The sequence below is a fragment of the Dermochelys coriacea genome, chromosome 5, assembly GCF_009764565.3.
Source record: "Dermochelys coriacea isolate rDerCor1 chromosome 5, rDerCor1.pri.v4, whole genome shotgun sequence".
Lineage (NCBI taxonomy): Eukaryota > Metazoa > Chordata > Testudines > Dermochelyidae > Dermochelys > Dermochelys coriacea.
In genome coordinates, this window is record NC_050072.1 from 81182565 (window position 1) to 81191565 (window position 9001).

The window sequence follows — 9001 nt, forward strand, 5'->3', positions numbered from 1 at the left end:
ACAACCTAGGGAAATGCAACCTAGCTGGAACTACTGTAAGGTTGGTGCAAAACTGGTTGGAAAACCATTCCCAGAGAGTAGTTATCAGTGGTTCACTCATGCTGGAAGGACATAATGAATGGGGTCCCACAGGGATCAGTTCTGGGTCTGGTTCTGTTCAATATCATCTTCAACTATTTATATAATGGCATAGAGAGTACACTTATAAGGTTTACGGACGATACCGAGATGGGAGGGGTTGCAAGTACTTCGGAGGATAGGATAAAATTCAAAATGATCTGGACAAAATGGAGAAATGGTCTGAAGTAAAAAGGATGAAATTCAATAAGGACAAATGCAAAGTATTGAATTTAGGAAGGAACAATCAGTTGCACACATACAACATGGGGAATTACTGCCTACAAAGGAGTACTGCGGAAAGGGATCTGGGGGTCATAGTGAACGACAAGCTAAATATGAGTCAACAGTGTAACGCTGTTGCAAAAAAAGCAAATATCATTCTGGGATGTATTAGCAGGAGTGGTGTAAGCAAGACACGAGAAATAATTCTTCCTCTCTACTCTGCGCTGATTAGCCCTCAACTGGAGTATTGTGTCCAATTCTGGGCACCACATTTCAGGAAGGATGTGGACAAATTGGAGAGAGAGTCCAGAGAAGAGCAACAAAAATGATTAAAGGTCTAGAAAACATGACCTATGAGGGAAGATAGAATAAAATGGGTTTGTTTAGTCTCGAGAAGAGAAGACTGGGGGCAGGGTGACATGATAACAGTTTTAAAATGCATAAAAGTACATACAAGAAGGAGGGAGACAAATTATATTCATTAACCTCAGAGGATAGGATAAGAAGCAATGGACTTAAATTGCAGCAAGGGAGGTTTAAGTTGGTCATTAGGAAAAACTTCCTAAGCATCAGGGTAGTTAAGCAATGAAATAAATTGCCTAGGAAGGTTGTGGAATCTCCATCATTGTCTAACCTGCTCTTAAAAATCTCCAAATACTTGTCAGGAATGGTCTAGATAATACTTAGTCCTGCCATGAGTGCAGGGGACTGGTCTCTCAAAGACCCTTTCAGTACTATGATTTTATATGTATAGTTGGGATTATGTTTTCCAATGTGCATTACTTCGCATTTATCAACATTGAATTTCATCTGCCATTTTGTTGTCCAGTCACCCAGTTTTGTGAAATCCCTTTGTTACTCTTCACAGTGAGCTTTTGACTCAACTATCATTAGTAGTTTTGTATCCTCTGCAAATTTTGCCACCTCACTGTCCACCTCTTTTTCCAGATCGTTTATGAATATGTTGAATAGTACTGGTCCCAGTACAGACCACTATTTACTTCTCTCCATTCTGAAAACTGCAAACTTTATGTAGGCCCCATCTGTTTCTACACAGGTGAGCCTTTCCTTAATTAGCTGCCTCAAGCCTAAATCTCCCCTGCTTGCAGCCTAATTAGCTCATTGGGCTCTCCTGACCTAATTTAGTTCTTGCAGGGCTAGTGCGTGAAGTCCACCCCCCTTTAACAGATCAGAGAACTGAGACTCAGAAAGCTAATTTGTTCCATTTTGCACAATGGTCTAGTGCAGATATGGCCAACTGGCAGCGGGGGTCCACATCCAGACCTCCAGATCATTTTATTTGGACCTCCAAAGCTCAGCTTGGGGCAGGTGATCAGGAAGCAGGCAGGGCATCTTATGCAGGAGGGCCCTGCCTGCACACAGGCACGAGCTTCATGAGACACTGTGGCGAGAGATATAGGCCAGACTGAAGAACCAGGCCTGGATTTGCAGGACAGAGCCACCTCTTTGGGGAAAGTGCAGGGCAGGTTCACTCCAACCCTCTCCACATCCCAGCATCACATCCCCGCCACAGGCTGGATCCAACTCACATATCCAAATCACACAGATGACTGGAGCAGGACCCAGCTTCCCCCCCCGCCCCCACATTACAACAACACCCCCACCCCTCAGTGTCACAACACTGGCCCACCAAAGGGTTTTAGTATTTTTTTGTGTCGCTCTACTGCCTTAAAATTGCCCATTCCTGGTCTAGTGAATTAGATGCAGGAAAAAGTCCGGTGACCTGGATTCCAATCCTGTTTCTGATTTTAATTTGCTTTGTGACTCAGCTGTGCCTATTTCCCCATTTGTAAAACTGGGCTAATGATACTTATTTACCTCATAGGGCTCATGTGTGTCTTAACTATGTAACGTTTGACAAATGTTATCTGGAGTGCAAAGAATTATTAGTGACAGAGTGGCGGGGGAATAAACTTTGCTCCCAGCCCACCAGGTTTTTAGGGTTCCTCCCCACCAACCCACACCAATGCAGTCAAATGGCTCTTTGACTTTTCAAAAACATTCTGATGGTGAAAAGTCACAGGCAAAAGCTCACTCAAAACACTGAAATTTTACCAATTGGCTCTAATTTCACAGCAGTTTTGCAAATTCAAAAATAGGCACATAAAAACCTCCACATGTGTGGTAAATATTTTGCCCCACTTTAATTGCCAGGAGAGACCTTTTTGGTGTAGGTTGGAGAGGATCTTTAGGTCAGTAGTTCTGACTATCACAGATGATAATATGTTTTTCAGAAGGACCAAAAATGTCTTATAAATGGCTGATAGACAAAATCATGTTTATCTGCAAAGCAGTCCTTAGGAATACAGCACTTTTTCATGTCAGCTTCTTTTTAAAAGCCCAATAAATACTATATATTTTATTACACGGAAAAATTATATGCTACACTCTGTTTATGTTAGCGGAAGCACTGGTTATTAGAAAAAACAATTCATTAACAATCCTTAACTACAAAGTCTAGGTTTATAAATAGGGCTTAAACATAGTAATAATACAAATAAACATATCCTTAATAAACTCTTGACCCATTAATGTGAAAGACTCTTGTGGGAAAGGAGGAACAAGAATAATTTGACACATGAAACTGGCTCATGACTAAGGAACGATAGTGTAGGCAGCTTTACAATTACAGGACAACATGATGGAACAAGTTGCTGTTTCCACATGCTTCATCTTCCAGCCTCACTTCAATGAATAATAATTGGTTTCTGCTATATAATTTAAGAACCAGCAAGATATTGTTTAATGCTGCTTCTAGCTATGGTAAAAATGAAACTTTCCAGCAAACACTGGGTCATTTCCTTTAGGAAAGGAAGGTGCCTGGAATACAGTGCTTTGACAGTAGACAAGAATTTAAAAAAATATGTTTTGTCATATGCATTTGTCAAATACCTTTAGTTAAAGAAACCCTTTACGAATGCCAGAAGGACAGAGCAACATTTCCATACGTTAAGACAGTTTCAACTTTAACATTCTCATTTTAGAGAGAGGGAGAGTAAAGCTGGTGACCCAAAGGTCAGATCCAGATCACAATTGCCCCCAAATTCTGGGGTGATCAGATCCAGGTTTTACTTGAACCTATTATAGCAAAAGGAGCAAGCTGTGAAGTTCAATTGCAAACCCCAACTTTTCTAGAGCTTGGTGTGTTTGGATTTACACTTTTGATTCTGGTTTAAGCTCTTGTTTTTACAAGGTCTTAGATGTGCAGGAAAGCTACCTCTAGTACAGTGCATAATACTAACAATTGCTCAGAATGAAAGCTAAGAAGAATAGCATGGATATGAGATACTGTATATAGAGGAAAAATTTTGGTAAGGAAATATTCCTTGTGAAAATCATTGCTGCCATTGCAGAGTCTAATCCTGTGCTTTTTACTCCAGAAAATTGCTGTTGACTGCCAGTGAGAGGTTTGTCTGAGGAAGAAGAGCAGTGCTGAGCCCAAAAGAAATGACATGGAGATTTTTCCTCAGCCCACACACACACAAAAAACAGTCTGGTGAAAATAATTACTGTTGTCTAATAATACTGAGTCTCAATATTCATTTTTATTTTTAAAGAGAAATGCAAAGCATTACAGAGCATCCTATGAAACAAAGAATCGCTATTTTTCCGCTTCACAGCTGAATCCATTGATAGCTAAAAGTGTAAGGCAGTGGAGATAATTTGAAAATGAGGACAGGCCACACACACACAAACACATGTATACACACTTTGATTTGTGCCAACTTCAGAACAGGAAGGAAGGCTTTGTTGCTGCTGCCAACCTTGTAGCCAGATTTTCCCTGTTGATGGAGTTTAAAGCAGTACATTTATTTATGGAGCTGGAGGGAATGGCTCTAATTAAAATAAAACATTTCATCCATCTTAGATCCAAATACACTTTCTAATGAAGCCATCACTTTGGATTTGATTTTGTTTGCTAGAGCAAAACCATTAAAAGGAATGTCTGCTGTATTCCTGACTATGAATAGTATACTACAAATAATGCTTATGTTTGTTTGCTTTTATTTGGTTCTGAGGGTTTGGTAGAAGTAAAAGTTAAAGATTAAGAACTTCTCTTTCCAAACCATAAACACTCATCATCCTCAACCTTCAGTTTCTAGTATGATAGTGAATTAACTTGTTTCTCACAATGTAGCTATCACTAAAGAGGCAAAATGATCTGTTTTTGAAGAGGGTATATGGGGGGACTATTTAAGGTCTGTCTGATTAACCAGTCTTCTGTAGAACCATGTTAAGCTCACTGTAAAGATGGGGGAAATTTTAAACCACTTACAAAGATACTTTTTCTTCCTGTGCATCTCAGGTTGTATCATTAAATAAACATTGCACTCTGGCTGTACATAGTGAATATTATTACAGCAAAATAAAAAACAGATACACTTGAAATCGGCTTACTGGAAATTAAAAGTGTCTAATGCTGTATTACCTGTAAAATTGTGCATACCAGTCTGTTAGTCCCAGTGACTCTGTTTCTTTAAATAAGGAGTTTCTGTGCATTGTCTGGTTCCTGTCTCCTTCCACATTCCATATGTCAGCTTTCTAACTATTACTTGAGCTAATCTAAAAGAAATAACTTACTTATTCAGGAAAAGTCTGAACATTTCACTTAAGATTACATTTCTCCCTTTCCATGTCAAGAGTGATAAGCAAAACCCAATTCTCTGAGCAGAGAAATGATAATTTAAAGAGAAAGAAAATACTCTTGACATTTTAACAATAACAAGTTATTAATATAATTCACTTCAGTTAAAAGAAAGTTGAATACATTTACAATGCAAACTGAATAAAGGTTAAGTGTATTTTGTGTTCTGCTCTGCATTAAATATAAATATCTGTCATATCAAATCCTAGAGTAGTTGTAAGCACCCTTTTAAAAATCCATGTTTCTAACAGAAAGGAAAGCTATTTGAAATATCCCTTGTACAAATGATAAAATCCAAATCAAGCAGCAATAGCTCAAGGAAAGCTGCCACAGCTATTCCTGGTAGAGCTATCCACATACTTGCAACCTCACAACCCCTGTAATATAATTTATACTGCTAAGATCCAGTGACCCTGCCACAGTTCTATTAGAACCAGTTCCCTGAGACTATGTAATGTAAAACAGACCTTTGTCTTCTTTTTCACTAAGATGTGTCACTTGCTTCAAGTGGTATCTTATATATTCCTCTCTATGAAAAACATATGTTTACTTATGAGAAATATTTAATCAGGAAAAACTTAATTGAAGCTGAAGTATAATTTATAATAGTATCTTGAAAAGATACACTCAACAGTTCTTAAGATGACTACAACAGAGAAATAAACAAAAATATCCAAAAATTAGTAAAATATCCCGTATTTTTGTATGGTGAGTTCAATAAAATTGGCCATTTGAAAAATCTTGACTTCCTTACATCTTGGGATTGAAAACTCCATTCTCTTGACCCAAATAGACTCTGGCCACCTTAATAACTGGCCCTCTTGAGTCTTTCCTATGACACTTGTGGCAAGATAGCACTTGACATGCTCTTTGAAATATTAACTGCTTCCTTAGGTTTCCTGTATAATTTATGCCCAAAGATGTGAGTCCCCAAGAGGGCAGGAAATGAATGGTTTTAGGCACTGCCTTTTATAATGATCACAGTTGTAATCAACATTCTGCTCTAATGTTCATGAACTAACAGTGAGCATGGCTCATCGTTACCAATAACATTCTTGTTGCTCTGACAAAGCAGCTGCTCTGGCTCACTGGGGTCTTAAATTGTTCTGGATTTCAGAAGTGCCTTTAAGATGCTCGAGCTCCAGGCACTGAACTCTTTAATTAAAGGGCTGAACTCTGCCTGATACTTTTTACTTCAATAGAGAACAGAAATCAACACTGGTTCCCTCCACAGATGTCCAAGCCTCAAGCATTCGTTATCTGTATCCCACTCAGATACTAACAAATGAATAAATATAACCGAATAAAGTACCTTTTTCAAAAGCACTTCTTCAATAGCATCAAAAGATCACACTCTTTAAAATGAGTGGTGTAGAGAGACTACTTCTACGCAGATTTGAGACTCACAGGCAGGAAGGGAAAAGTGCTTCATGAAGACATATTCTGATATGCTGAAGCAATCTATTCAGCGTTCGGGCAGGGGTTCTAGGAGAAAGTTGGGGAGAGGAAGCAGGCCAAGGAAAGGGGAGAATATCAAGAGCAGATAAGAGGAACAATAGTGATTAGAATTCAGTTGCAAAACAAATGTAGATTAAAAATGGAAAACGATGTTAAGATAAAAATGAAGTAGCAGCAAAAGGGAATAAAAAGCAGTGTTTAGCTTTATTATATGTTAGCGCATATTAAACTGTTGATGAAAAGCCCTGTGTTTCATACCTTGTTGTCTGAAATGTATACCAATAGTAAAAAGAAAAGGAGTACTTGTGGCACCTTAGAGACTAACAAATTTATTAGAGCATAAGCTTTCGTGAGCTACAGCTCACTTCATCGGATGCATTTGGTGGAAAAAACAGAGGAGAGATTTATATACACACACACAGAGAACATGAAACAATGGGTTTATCATACACACTGTAAGGAGAGTGATCACTTAAGATAAGCCATCACCAACAGCAGGGGGGGGAAGGAGGAAAACCTTTCATGGTGACAAGCAGGTAGGCTAATTCCAGCAGTTAACAAGAATATCAGAGGAACAGTGGGGGGTGGGGTGGGAGGGAGAAATACCATGGGGAAATAGTTTTACTTTGTGTAATGACTCATCCATTCCCAGTCTCTATTCAAGCCTAAGTTAATTGTATCCAGTTTGCAAATTAATTCCAATTCAGCAGTCTCTCGTTGGAGTCTGTTTTTGAAGCTTTTTTGTTGAAGTATAGCCACTCTTAGGTCTGTGATCGAGTGACCAGAGAGATTGAAGTGTTCTCCAACTGGTTTTTGAATGTTATAATTCTTGACGTCTGATTTGTGTCCATTCATTCTTTTACGTAGAGACTGTCCAGTTTGGCCAATGTACATGGCAGAGGGGCATTGCTGGCACATGATGGCATATATCACATTGGTAGATGCGCAGGTGAACGAGCCTCTGATAGTGTGGCTGATGTGATTAGGCCCTATGATGGTATCCCCTGAATAGATATGTGGACAGAGTTGGCAACGGGCTTTGTTGCAAGGATAGGTTCCTGGGTTAGTGGTTCTGTTGTGTGGTGTGTGGTTGCTGGTGAGTATTTGCTTCAGATTGGGGGGCTGTCTGTAAGCAAGGACTGGTCTGTCTCCCAAGATCTGAGAGAGCGATGGCTCGTCCTTCAGGATAGGTTGTAGATCCTTGATGATGCGTTGGAGGGGTTTTAGTTGGGGGCTGAAGGTGATGGCTAGTGGCGTTCTGTTGTTTTCTTTGTTGGGCCTGTCCTGTAGTAGGTGACTTCTGGGTACTCTTCTGGCTCTGTCAATCTGTTTCTTCACTTCAGCAGGTGGGTACTGTAGTTGTAGGAATGCATGATAGAGATCTTGTAGGTGTTTGTCTCTGTCTGAGGGGTTGGAGCAAATGCGGTTATATCGTAGAGCTTGGCTGTAGACAATGGATCGAGTGGTATGATCTGGATGAAAGCTAGAGGCATGTAGGTAGGAATAGCGGTCAGTAGGTTTCCGATATAGGGTGGTGTTTATGTGACCATCGCTTATAAGCACCGTAGTGTCCAGGAAGTGGATCTCTTGTGTGGACTGGTCCAGGCTGAGGTTGATGGTGGGATGGAAATTGTTGAAATCATGGTGGAATTCCTCAAGAGCTTCTTTTCCATGGGTCCAGATGATGAAGATGTCATCAATGTAGCGCAAGTAGAGTAGGGGCATTAGGGAACGAGAGCTGAGGAAGCGTTGTTCTAAGTCAGCCATAAAAATGTTGGCATACTGTGGGGCCATGCGGGTACCCATCGCAGTGCCGCTGATTTGAAGGTATACATTGTCACCAAATGTGAAATAGTTATGGGTCAGGACAAAGTCACAAAGTTCTGCCACCAGGTTAGCCGTGACAGTATCGGGGATACTGTTCCTGACGGCTTGTAGTCCATCTTTGTGTGGAATGTTGGTGTAGAGGGCTTCTACATCCATAGTGGCTAGGATGGTGTTTTTAGGAAGATCACCAATGGACTGTAGTTTCCTCAGGAAATCGGTGGTGTCTCGAAGATAGCTGGGAGTGACAGTTGGAGAACACTTCAATCTCTCTGGTCACTCGATCACAGACCTAAGAGTGGCTATACTTCAACAAAAAATCTTCAAAAACAGACTCCAACGAGAGACTGCTGAATTGGAATTAATTTGCAAACTGGATACAATTAACTTAGGCTTGAATAGAGACTGGGAATGGATGAGTCATTACACAAAGTAAAACTATTTCCCCATGGTATTTCTCCCTCCCACCCCACCCCCCCTCTGATATTCTTGTTAACTGCTGGAATTAGCCTACCTGCTTGTCACCATGAAAGGTTTTCCTCCTTCCCCCCCCTGCTGTTGGTGATGGCTTATCTTAAGCGATCACTCTCCTTACAGTGTGTATGATAAACCCATTGTTTCATGTTCTCTGTGTGTGTGTATATAAATCTCTCCTCTGTTTTTTCCACCAAATGCATCCGATGAAGTGAGCTGTAGCTCACGAAAGCTTAT